The following is a 14137-nucleotide window of genomic DNA, read 5'->3' on the forward strand; positions in this document are numbered from 1 at the left end:
GTGCTCCAGCCTGCGCCCCTTGTCTTGCTCAGGGCTGCGCCTGAAGGCAGGGGCTCGCTTGGAGGGCTAGCAACAAACAGGTCAGTGTTGTAATCAGGCATAACAGCATTAAACTAACCGAGCTGCTGGCTTCACTGCCTGAGCTGAAGGAAATATGAAGTATGCATTCTAGTTAATTTAGCTTGCAAAAAATATTTTAATGTCACAAGATTTTGTTAGGCACCACATGGCTTTGGCTGTCATACCAGGAAAGTGTTTTAAATATGATTTTCATCTTTATGATGTCCTTTTAAACCCTCATACATGGACTCTGCTTGCATTGTTTCCGAACATTTTGGTCCTCAGGAGTAGCTCTTCAAATAAGGATATGACTGTAAATAAGGTGTGAGTACAAGCAATTCCCAACAGGCTTAAAACTGTTTCTCTCTGTGTCTCCCCCACCCCAAATCTCTTCAGATTATGTGTAGCACAAATGGAATGCATAATGTCTTGTGGCATGAATTCTCGTTTGATTTAAAAAGCGAACACCTGCATATTTTGGCCTACAGAATAGAAAGAATGTGAAAAGCTGTAGGGTTTTTTTTTTGTGTAGCTAGTGTTTTCTAAGATACGTATAAGCTTGTCTTTTCCTGAAACCATATACGCCTGTGCTTACAGATGTTGTCACCATAGACTGCAGTTACATGAGTTGTTACTTGAACGTGTCCTTGCAGGACTGTATCCAACAGATCTTGAAGACAGGAAAACTGTGGAAAAAAGATCTTAGTGGAAAACATATTGCAGCATTAAAACACTGCACTGAATAGCAACTGATCATAATGTTCTTGATACGGCTCAATCTGCCCATTCTGTACATTTTAAACAATTTACCTCATCCCTTGTGTTTTTCAAGAAGGAAAGGAAAGGAGAAGCTTACCAAGGGCACTTAGTATTTGTATGTCCCATCACTGCTACAGGCTCTAACAGTGTTTCCTCACACTGAAACATTGACACAGGATGCAACATGCCACATAATGAGGGTGCCTCCCTTTTGTCTCCAATCTGTTTCAGAATGGCATGAGACAGACACATTTCCAACACATGTGCAGGTTATGTGGCAGGCCAACAAAAAACCAACTTCTGCACAGTTTAGCTTTTCATCACCGAAGCGTTTATTTTGGTTTCCATTTTGAAATGGATTTCTTTCTCAGTCTATGCCAGTCACCATCACAAGTGACAGGTGCATGTGGCACATGCCAGCTTTGCGCTTTGCCTGCGGTCACTCTTTGTAAGTGCTCTACTTTTGCCAAACTATCTAATCTCAGCCTCCTTCCTGGGACAGGTGTACAGCCTCCAGTAGCATTTGAGTGTTTTGGATGTGTGTGAGCATGAAAAGTTTAAAGTCTAGATTTTTCTTTAATTAGAATTAGATAATTAGATATACCAAAGAAACTGAAGTACAGCAGGACTACAGGTGAAATAAAGAGGTAAAGAGGCTACAGTAGGCACAAATGGTATGCGACTGGCTGGGTCCTCCGAAGGTTCAAATCGGAGAATGGGGAACATGCTCTCTTAAATTTGAGATAACTAATTCAACATTTGCCTACCCATTTTAGCTTCTGTTGCATATAAATGACTATATATTATTCATAATATTTCCTTCATTATGATTTGATCTTAGCACTCGACTCTTAATAAGGCTTGGTTTTAATTAGGCCACCTGCAACTTGTAATGTAATGGAGACACAACTTTAAACCTATGAATTCAAAACAATAAGTGCAGCCTCACATGAAGAAACTTATAATGAAAAATAATTTGACATTATTGTGTGAAGCTTTGCATTTCTGTAATGTGATAAGTGAGAATAATTTCCATTTCCTGTAATTCTTATAGGACACAATGTTCATTTAATACAGAATTTAATAGAACAAGAAGTGCTCATGCAATGGGAAAAGATTAGAAATAGAGGTATGCAGCATGCATTTCAATGCCCCCTTTCCCACAGATCTATTTTAGTTATTGCAGACCACCTGTTAAATAAATGCCTCATGTGACTAGACATGCATAGCATGTACCAGTGGTGGCTATGCCACTCTGGATACTAAGAGTGACACTTGTCATTCACATCATTGACTTGACAGGAGACTGCAATCTGATTTTCTAATAGCTGGTATGTATTACTGTGAAAGGATACACTGCTAAATTGTCATTTGTTATTTAAAGGCACAATAGTTATTGCATTTCTTGTTAAAACATGCAAGAGGTACCCTAATGATGTGTAAGTAAAGCCTAACCAGCACAATGGGATTCATGATGATTCATTACAAACAAGTATGCTTCAAAAATAAGGGATTTTTTTTGCAAAGGCGCTCCATGCAAACCAAGGCTAGTGAGCTCAGTCCACATTCCAAAGTAATCTTGTTTCAGTTGAATAAACAAAGATCCAGACACGAATAACAAGAATTCATGAATAATGAATTCATGAATAATGAATTCATGAACATATTAATTAACCATTCATCCACAAGTAGATAAAATGTAGCTAGTTCTCTAAATTCCAATTTATGTTTCTGAAAATAAAGAATTTGGGAAAAACATTTAATGATCCACTGGAGTTTACATTTTGCATTGTCTTTTTCTAAAGGACAAGGTCTTTACAACTCCATGGTCTACTCATAAAATAGTTATATTTTAAAAGTAAGGAGAACATACTATGTAATGCATGCATTTGTTGTTGTTTATTTAATAACAATTTTTTAATGTAAGAATTAAATTTGGGAGCAGGCACACATGAAACAAGACATGACTATGTGATAATACCAGTTTTTGTAAGGTCATGTTAACTGGACTGAACAAGCAGAAATGTTTTATCTGAGATAAAACACCTTTTTCTGGACTGAGTTCCATTGCTGACAGATTTCATTTAGTTTCCAAAGCTACGTTTCCTACTTTCATATCGCATCATTGCATGAAACTGTGGCAATTAATTTTGAAATTTTCTTTTTTCTGCTGTTTTTAATTACATGAAACAAAACTATCAATATGCTACCTATCGCTCAATAATCAAAAGTGTTAATGTTTTTAAGTTTCCTTGTGAAATTACTGTGTGATTACTTCTCACTCTAGCAGAAGAATGTAAATATGTTCTACTGTGAGTCTGCAGCAAGTCAGAAACTTTGACACAACATTGTGCAGCTCTTGCAAGGCTTGAAAATAGATGGAATCTTTTTTCTTTACCTCTGTGCCTGAAAACTGTTTCTACAGTTAAGATTTTGGCTGAGCATTGCATGATTTCCCTCCCACTCGTGCCTTTCCCCCGTCCAGATTCACTGCATTTCCTGACTGTTCCTCCTTTAAATCTGTTACAAGTTCAATAAAAGTCTGTGAGACATTGCTTCAAGCCCTTCAAATACGCTTCAAGATGTGCCAAAGTTTGCCTAGACTTAGCAAGTCAGAGCATCCTTACTGCCTCATGAATTGAAAAAACCTGGTTCAAAAGTCCCCCAGAGACCTATTATCTGTGGATCACTGACACAATAAACCAGAATAGCTTTCAAGGAACCATTCGGGTCAGCGGTGTTGCTTTGTACACAGTACCTGGGGAATCTTTAATCCATCACTCATTGACACAATTCAGAACCATTCCAGACTACTCAGGCTTTGCTTAGCGAGCATTAAGGCAATAAATCTGTACAACATCCTAAAGCCTTCTAAAAATCCTTATTGGAGTTTCCAGATAAAATTACTGTGGATGACCAATTTTTTTTTGTGTGAGGTAACTTGTTGTTTTAAAGCATATGTCTACCACAACATAACCCTGTACACCACTCTGGCACCACCTGGAGACCAAGAACTGTCTCACCTTCCCTTTCTGTCCCTTTTTTGCTCCCACAACAGCACTAAGGATACTGCCATAAATAACCTGCTAGGACTCAGGAACACCAACAGCTACCATTGACCTGACCAGCCTCTAACCATCTTTCTCCATAGCTGGGACATTCATTCAACTCCTGCTCAGATTTTGGCTAATGCACAGCTCATGCTAAGGCCTGATGTATGCTGTGAGCAGTGCCATTAGCTCAAAGCAAGGGCAACACATAGGCAGGACACGGTGGTCAGAAACGGCTAAAGCCCCAATCCTTACCTATTGATTGATTGGCAATTTTCTTCAGGATCTGCTAATTCACAGACTTTAGGATAGACTTTTTAGTAGGGTCTGTTGCAACAGGACAAGAGGTAATGGTTTTAAACTAGAAGGAGGTAGACTCAGACTAGATGTAAGGAAGAAATTTTTTACACTGAGGGTGGTGGAACACTGGAACAGGTTGCCCAGGGAGGTGGTGGATGCCCCATCCTTGGAAACATTCAAGGCCAGGTTGAATGGAGCTCTGAGCGACCTGATCTGGTTGGAGATGTCCTTGCTCCTTGCAGGGAGGTTGGACTAGATGGCCTTTAAAGGTCCCTTCCAACCCTAACTATTCTATAATTATAGAACATCTATGAGAGATGGGATAGACCGAACTTCCAATCTGGAAAGTATAAATATGTCAGCTTACCCAAAATGTTTTTAATGCTAAACCAACAGCAGCTGGACTGCTGAAGCTTTTGTGCTTTCCTGTGTGATATAGCGGACGCCCACATGGTGATGGAGGAGGAAAGATGAGCACTTTCACCATTGGCTAAGTAACTATTTTGCTCATAGGTGCACAGGTTTGGGCCTTTCCACCTCCGGGACCAATACTGTTTAATATCTTTATAAGTGATCTGGATGATAGGATCAAGTGTATCCTGATTGAGTTTGCTGATGATACAAAACTGAATGGGGAAGTGGGCACTTTGGAACGGAGAACCACCCTGCAGGAAGACCTGGATAGGCTGAAAGAGTGGACTAACAAGAACACTATGACGTTCAACAAGGACAAGTGTAAGGTCTTGCATCTGGGAAAACATAATCCAGGAGCGCAGCACAGGCTGGGATCTACCTGGCTGGGGAGCAGCTCTGTGGAAAGGGACCTGGGGGTCCTGGTGGACAACAAGTTCAATATGTGTGAACGGTGTGCTGCTGCGGCAAAGAAAGCCAACAGGATGCTGAGATGCATCAACAAGTGCATCAGCAGCAGAGATAAAGAAGTCATTATCCCACTCTACTCAGTGCTTGTCAGGCCACACCTGGAATACAGTGTTCAGTTTTGGTCTCAGTTATGCAAAAAAAAAGATGTGGACAGGCTGGAGAGGGTCCAGAGATGGGTCACAATGATGATCAAAGGACTGGGAAGCCTGCCATATGAGGAAATGCTGAGAGAACTGGTTTTGTTCAGCCTTGAGAAAAAAAAAGGCTTAGAGGAGATCTTATCTCCATGTTCCAGTATTTAAAGGGTGGCTACAAAGAAGACTGAGACTCTCTTTTTACAAGGAGGCACATGGAAAAGACAAGGAGTAATGAGTACAATTTAATCCTGGGGAGATTACAACTGGACATAAGAGGAAAATTTTTCACACTGAGAACAATCAGCCATTGGAATAATCTCCCCAGGGAAGTGGTAGATTTCCCAACACTGGATACTTTTAAGATTCAGCTGGACAGAGTGCTGGGCCATCTTGTCTAGACCATGCTTTTATCAAGAAAGGTTGGACCAGATGATCCTTGAGGTCCCTTCTAACCTGGTATTCTATGATTCTATGATTGAAGTTACAATTTGTGACTTATGAATTGCAAGTTATGAGTTAGAGAACTTGTGAGTTAGAAACATCATGAATTAAGTGATGATTTAGTGAATTCATGTGTTAGACTAGTTTGTACAAAGGGGACTGAGCCCTTGTTTGTTCTTTTTTTTTTGTTTTCTCTTCTAATGAGCTCAGAAAACAAAGTTTAATTTCCAGAATATGCTGTCGTGTAATTTAAGAGATCCAAACAGACCGTGACAGTAGTCCCCTTCCAGGCTTTAACTGTTTAACTGTCTGCAGTCAAGGTCTGCCCTGATCTGGTGCAGCCACATAAGCTGGGATCTGACTTTACAGAAAACAGCCAAGTTGTGAAAAAGGGCTGTGAAAAGCCTCCTCTGGGGCCTCCCCCCAAGGTGGGACCTGCACTGAGCCCAGGCTTGCTCCCTTGGTGCTTGCTGGAGCCACCTTGCAGCTCTGCCTGTGTCCAGCCTTCTGCCCTGATGGTCTTGATCCTGACTCTGACTTGTCTCCCGGGCTTACCCGCAGGTCCTTGCTTTGTGACTACAGCTGCAGCGGGCACTGGGCTGCTCCCATCACATCCCCAACCCAGCCCCGCTCAACCACCAGCCCCCTTCTGCCCAGCCCCGGCGTAACCCAGATTGGGAATATTTGCAAGGTCCTGGGAAAAGGCGAAGGGTTGGGGTTAGGCAGGAGCGTTGTCAGGGGGGACATGAATCCTTCCACAGTCATTTTCCCTGCAATGCTGGGCAAAGGCAGTGTCTTCCTCATGTCACATGCTCATATGTTGTGAAGGGGTTGCAAAAGGCCTAAATGCAGATGAAAAAGCTAATCCTAGTCATAATAGGGCATAGCAAAGAGGGAGAGGATGGTGAGTTGATTTGCTAAATGCTGTAAATGTCTGCATATCTTCGCCAGAATTGTGAAGCTAAATAAGAATAGCTGGGAATCTTACTACATGATTAAGGACGTGACTAAATAGTCACAGCATATATTTTGTGGGGCAATCTCACATGACTCACTTGTCAATATTAAATGATACAGCTTTTTCACTAAGAGCAGGCAAATAAAGAGATGTTATCCTGTATACTCAGAACCGAGTTAGCAGCTTGGAGACGTGGAATATGGAGAAAGTTGAGCCAATTGAAGGAAAGTTTACTCTAGCTTAAGAAAATAAAAAAGCGTAGGTGCGGTCATGGGGAGCAGTTGATTACAGGCAAGGAAGATTACGCTAAGGGAGTGTTTTGTCTGCAGGAGGTAGAAGTAAGTACTGGATCTTTAGGTAACAGGAAATCTCATCCTGCTGAACACCTAGGGAAAGCATTCCAGCAGGACAGACTTGTCATATGCAAGTTAGGGAAATGCAGTCTTGCTCAATCTCCTACTGCATGATGCAAAACTGGTTGGACAACCAGAGGCTAGATAGCAGCTGACAGCAGATAGCTGTCAAAAGCAGATGGATGTATTGCAGTTTCACTGTACTCTGTCCTGGCCTTCGTACTAACCAACATTTTCGTTGAGAGTCTGAAGATGAAAGATAAAGGCTTCTTATGCTCTTTTTATTGCATTATCGTGATTATTGTGTTTGTGAAAGACAGAACTAAAAAAGGCTGCAAATATCTTGGTTAGCATCATTAGAGTTCAAATATTCTTAACAAACAAGAAATGGCCTACTGAAGAACAGGAAACAATTCACTGAATAAATGCAGATTTCTATTCTTAGCAATAGTTGACTGCAAAATGCAGGAGGTAAAACATCTGATTTAGGCAGCAGTTCTTCAAAAATTGGTCTTAGGGATTACAGTGGATCACAAACTGAACATGAGTGAATAATGTCCTACTCCCAAGAAAAAGACAACCAGCCATAGTAGGATTTATAATTAGGAATATGTGAAGACAAATTAAATAGTCCCCTTGCTCTGTCTGGCATGGATTAGGTTTCAGCTGGACTATGAGATCCATTTCCAGGCACAGAATTTCAAGAAAGTTGTAGCAATCTAGGTATAAAACATAAGGTATCATGAAAAATTGAAAACTGTGGTTACTTAATCAAATAACATATCGCTAATTTGGAAACATGATACCAGTCTTCATGTACATTGAGAGATGCTGCAGAAAGGAATGAAATACTCTTTTCTCTGTTCATGATGCACAGGATAAGAAGTAAATGGCTTAAGCTGCAGCAATAAATATTCATGGTAGATACTGGGAAAATCTTACTAGCAGTGGAGAAGCAAAGTCCTTCAACAGGTTGCATGGGTATTTTCTGAAGTCCTCCGTACTGGAAGTACATCACAAAGGGTTATAGGCATGCTTCTGTCAGAAAAGATATGATATATGTTATAGAACTCATCTTGGAAGTGGCAGGTCATTCTAGCCTTTTCCTACAATTAGACATAAAGTACCACAATGCTGCAGGGAAAAATTTTATTTTTTAATTATTCTTTTTCTCATTGTTATAGCTCTTTATTTGGACTAGAAAAGTAACATTTGTCATTATTATGCTTGTTCACTTTTAATCCATTTATGATCTTTTTTCCAAAGGCTATTTCTCCCATTAATGAAGCAAGATTTTTTTTTTAATGTTGCACACTCTGAACATTATCATACAGATAATATATTTGATAGTTAAGTAAGCTCTATCTTTACATGCAACAGGAAGATTTTTAAAAAGAAATTAATAAGCATGTATCAGATTCAATATTTAATCTCCCAACAAGACCACAAGTATATTTTATATCCTTGTAGTCTTAAAGCTGTATATCAACATTATTAGGTTGTATATTGTGTATATCCTGGGTATGGTTTCCTCAGCAACTGTATTTTGGGTAGCTTTGCTATGGCAACCAAAGATGATTGCTTATTTTACAGTTTCAATTAATAATCCATGGCCTGAACCATAAAAGCAATAGTTAGATAATACATCTACAAAAGGCTAAATAAACATACATTATACAAATGCAAGTCTTCTGTAAGAGTTATTTCTCTGGTGTAGGGATAACACATAAGTACATCGCTAATTAGACTCTGTATTTCAGTGCTTAAAATAGAAACACTGGGCTCAATTCTAGCCTTATATAGAGGAGGGCACAATAGTGGGGTTTGCAACATATGTGACAATCATCTATTATGTGAGAATCACATTACAGCTGAACCAACTCCTTATTTATGAAAGCAGGAAAATGAATTTCCCCGTATGCCCTTCTGCACCAGTCCTGCCCTCAATTACATGGGAACAAACCTATTAAGTCAAAGGAGTCTCTCTGTAAAGCTGAAAGAGAATTGGGCCTTTGTCAGTTCTGCTTGCAGAATTTCTAACCACGCTTAGCTGATCCACGGCTTTTGTTATATAATGGGCAATGTATGTTTCTGTAAGACTTCACAAATCTGGTGACAAAATACTCTCAATCAAAAGCATTTCAGAATGATAAGCACAAAAGCTGAACACATCTCTAAGTAAACATGATTTTCTGTCCTTACTCTGGACATATATAAAGAGTATCCAGATTATCTTAACCCTTTCGCACCTTCCACTTACATAAGAATTATTAATTTTTTTTTTTTGCAGCTCTCCACATGTCAGCACTTTGTCATCTGACTATGAAGTGGCTCCCAGATTTAATTATAAATACAAGTCTAGAAGCCTGCTTTATGTTACCAGTCTGGATTTAAACATTGCTTTCATAAGCCATGTCTAGACAATTTTTTTCTCCTATCAGCAATGCCCTTACATTGTATGCAGGTCAAATCATCCACTCTTTAGACGCACATGGTCAGCCTATGTCAATTAACTTATGTAAGGTCTGAAAATTAAAATATGATAAATTTTGAGATTTGTGCAAGTCTTAATATATGGTCTTACTTTAATAATTCTATCATCCTTTGATGTATATTATGTTATGTCATAACTGTGTACTTGGTGAACAAATAGTAAATGCATAATATTATGGGTAGAGAGCTAGGTTCTGAAGGCAGCACCCCATGGTAGACCATGGAAATCCACTGGAAAAACCCAAGAATCTATGCAACTATCTATACTTTTTTTTTTTTTTAGGTTTTAGCCCCATTGTCTTGTGCCTCAATCTATCCACACGAGCATCTTTCCTACCTCAAAAAAAAAATAAAGATTTTGAGCTATACATGTGGCACAGCAGTTTCTGAAGGTGTGATGTTGTTACATAAATAGCTATATTGTTCTCTATACCATTCAATATTTGTTTAGCTCCCCCAAATCAATTAGATGGGAATCTATGATCAACAAAATCACTCCTCTCCACATAAACCAGGGTTCCATAGTTTTAATGATCTTCAATCCTCAGATTCTAACAGAAATATTTACATTACTCCCTTTATTTGGAAAATTGAATAATCCTAAAAACAGCCACTCACATCTAATCTTTTCTTTTTTTATAGCAATTTTGCTAGCTGATGTACTTTTCTACAATTACTCCGTCTCTTTTTGAAGAAGGTCAAACGAGAACCACCATTTTCTGAGCAGAGCACAGGGATTTCTGAAGAGAACATTAACGTCTGAGTAATCTAAACAAAGACAGAAATACAAATCAAAATCCTTATGTGCAGGTGCAGAAGTACCCATTGAATTTTCAAAATGCAACACCTATCTATAAATTCCATGAATGAGAACAGACGCTTTCACTGGTTCATAGCGCCATCACATTCAATGTCAAGATGACCTTATTGTTTATCATCAAATTTTCCAAGTGCTCTAAGATCCATATGCTGACCTAGATTGCCTTGAAAATCTCCAGACCTTAAGACATTCAGACAAGAATGTCTGAGCAAGGCACAATGCCGACAAACACCACACTAAAAAAAAAAAAAAAAAAACCCCACATTCATCCTATTTTTCCTCCATACCCCAGAAACTATTGCTGTAGTATGTCCCAAACTAGTAAGTCAAGGTTTTGTGGGAAAATAGTCCTTACAATTTTTTTCATGGTGAAAGTCTGAATATCCGCAAAATTCAGGTAAAGCTGATAAATTCAAGGTTTTTGTGAGCAAAGGGCTGTTTTAAAGCTAGCACAGTGATGCTATAGCAGTGTGACTCCTGTTAATGTGCATTAATCACAGAGTGCCTGTCATATCCTGTAAGTCTGGAACCCCAGAAATCTGTTTACTAGGAGCATGTTATTCTCCATCTGTACTGTGGAGCAGTAAATTTCTCCCACGAGTAAAACTTCTGATGTAAGAGATGATGGGTAATATTCATTTGCTCTAACTTAAGCCTTTTAAAAATTTGGACATCAAAGTTTGAGTTACTTACCAAATGACCAGTCGACAGAAAAAGAGATCTAAAAAAGGTGTTTTCTAGTATCCCAAGAAGGGTGTCTGAAAGAGGTTAAACAACTTCTAGAGATGCCCATTTCCACACTTATGAGTAACTGATGACAGAGTCAAGCTGATGCATGATTGCGGCACTGGTGGGGACAGAAAGAAGAGGAAGACACAGGACAGAGGAAGGTGGAGGAAACCAGACGTGAGAGCAGCTCTTATGTAAGAAGTTATGCTCAGCTGGACAAAACTGAAGTGTTGTCAAGTAAGAGGCAGCTACAATAAATCTGGAGGCTCCTTCCTCAAAGAAACAATATCAACCAGCGTATTTCCTTGTCCAGATACCATTCTCCATAGAACAGCACTCCAAGATGAGAACTTCTCCTGGATACCAGTGTTAAATCCTGGGTTTTGCAGATACCAGCACAACAGTAGATATTGCTTTATACTTAAATTTATTTTCATTGAATTTTCCTTGGGATTTTAGTAAGAAAATTTTCCCTCTATTTCAAGATAAACATCCTTCCACTTTTACTTTGTAAATGGATTTCATCTTTCTTAATAAAAAACCCTTACCAAATTGTAAATTGTTGATTTCACTTAAATTTCTGGACAGAATTACAATTAAATCACTGAAGATAAAAACAAAAATAAATTATTTCAACAAATATCACAGCTAAACAGAAAGGAAAAAAATAGGAAGCATTTTAGCAACAAATATGGCTGATGAAGACCTTCTACATGTATTGGTTACCTTATTTTGAAATGAATTTTAACACTTTCAGATATTTCAGCAGTAAATATTACAATTCTAGTTTTGTTTTTCAAGTTAAATAGCATACCTCTGGCTTCTAGAATCACTTGCAAGAGGAATACGTAACTGTAAATGTGGTTTGAGACTGAGCTCCCTGTATAATGCATGTATTTGTGTTGGTTTTCACTGTAATAATTATCAAGCCAATGTTAAGCTTAATTCTTGCCAAAAGCCCTGTTCTTGTAGTAATCAATCAACACTTGCTCAACAGTAGTTTAAGTTCCACAGAAACATTCAAAACATTCCACAAAGTACAGAACTATTTGTGAGATACTGTTTTTGTAGCTAACTGCAGGATTCTTTTTCTGTTATGACCTTATGACAATGCTATGACTTATGATAATGGTAAAAATACTGCTTTGAATTCTGCATTTAGCAAAAAAAAAAAAAAAACAATTTTAAAGTGTAATAAGTGGTGAGCAGGCAATTAAGCCTTTGAAATCAATTCCCTCACAGTGAGGAGGTAAAGACATGGGTGAAAATCAGCAAATGCTTTCCAGGCAACAAAAGAAATATTGCCAGATGAACAATGACCTCTTTAGGGCTACAGAGACTTGGACTTACCCAAGATAAAAGATCTGGCTTAGAGAGAAAATGCTGAGAGAGAAGCTGCAAAAAAAAGGAGGTCACTGACTTCCAAATTAATTGTTGGACAACAGAGCACTGAGCTGAACGTTGAGGAGCGTAGTTTAAGATAGAGATCCTATAGCGAGGAGCCTGGACTAAGACATTTATGTCCTTGATACAAAATGCCAGTGCATGTTGCTTCTTGAGAATTATGAAGAAGGATAAGAATTTGAGATTGGGTTATGAATAGTGGGAATTTCTTCCTGATGATACATAAATATATAAACCCCACCAATTAAATGCTGGTATATCAACAATTATAATTCTAGAGAAAAAATAAATACAAGAAATAAATATAGGCTAGGAGGATTTTTTCATGGTCTTATTGCCAGCTAATGAACCACCACTAGGAAATTCCGAAAAGCTGATGTAACTTCTATAGGAGCTTATTTAAACGTCTTCATGATTTCTAGGTTATGCAGAGAAGTGACAGCTTGCTAGTATTCAGAACTGGCTGAGCTTAACAAGCAAAACTTAAATTTACCAAGAACAAGATGGTTTCTATTCAATTTACTTGGCAACATGCAACGCAAGGAGTACAATGGAGAACTTCTCAAACAAATCCTAAAAAACAGGGTAAACATGAATATTCAAAAGCATATGTATACAAATGCCAGAGAAGGAAGGAGAACAGGAAAGGAAATGCAGAAAGTTCCAGCAAGTTCAAGCGTTACCCCAAGCTGGTTTGAAATGGACACAGTTCCTTCAGACACTCAAGGCAGTAGGAGAAAATAAACTTTAAACTTTTTCAGCTTGTAATAGAGCACACCGACAGTGCTGACTACGTCAGAATTGCACACCTGAGGCCCACACCTTCAGCCGCTGTAAATTACTCTGAAAAAACAGCCCTATTATTGCCTCTTTATGTGTTCTGAGTTTAACAGGAACAATGAACAAGACTGAAAGAAGATTTCTGTAATGTTGTGATTGTTGAAACAAAACCTATTTCTTATACTCAGTCTTAAGCTATTACAAGCTTAGTGGGAGGAAATCAAGCTGTTCCATTGAGAAAATTGGTATTGAAGATCTGGGATCCCTTCAGTGGGTACGATGACTCCTATTACAGGGTGAGGTGGCTCCTGGCCACAGTGAGCCTCAAGTCGTGCTGCCAAAACACATTTATAGCAGCAGGTGTTTACTCTTACAATCTGCAGTGTGTAAGGCTCTGAGTGACAAGAGCAGACGTATTGGCTTTCCCTAAAACATTTGCAGGTTGTGACATTTTTGGTGGGGCGTTCAACATGTGGATGCCTACAGGCATGTCCACACCTGACACTGATGCTCTTTGTGTGTCTTGCTGCTTTAATTGCTTCTTCTAGCGTCAAATTTGGGTCAAGCTGCAGCCTCTCTAACATGCAGTGCTCCTTACGTCACATACAATATGAACCCATACCGTTTTGTACAAAACTCCTTAGCAAAGCTAGTGTTGCGTACACGTGTGAACAACTGTGCCAGAATTTCTCAAAGATACACCGTCCCCTGTGAACTAAGAGGAAAATTTTTCTCTCTGATAAAAGGCATTTCAGAAGGAAATAAAATATTTATCTATCCAGTATTATATGCTCTTACTGCATCACTCAGGAAGTTAAAGGACAGCATAATATCTCAAACCATGTCAGATCAGGAGGGAGACAATCTTGTCTTGGAATTTTTTTTTAAAGCAAGAAACTTTCCTAATACATCCCCAATATTTCTGTACCCCGTCCCTGTCCCCACAGTTAGGTACAGCCACAACCACAGTA

The sequence above is a fragment of the Chlamydotis macqueenii genome, chromosome 1 (genome assembly GCF_036417535.1).
Source record: "Chlamydotis macqueenii isolate bChlMac1 chromosome 1, bChlMac1.mat, whole genome shotgun sequence".
In the NCBI taxonomy this organism is placed as follows: Eukaryota; Metazoa; Chordata; class Aves; order Otidiformes; family Otididae; genus Chlamydotis; species Chlamydotis macqueenii.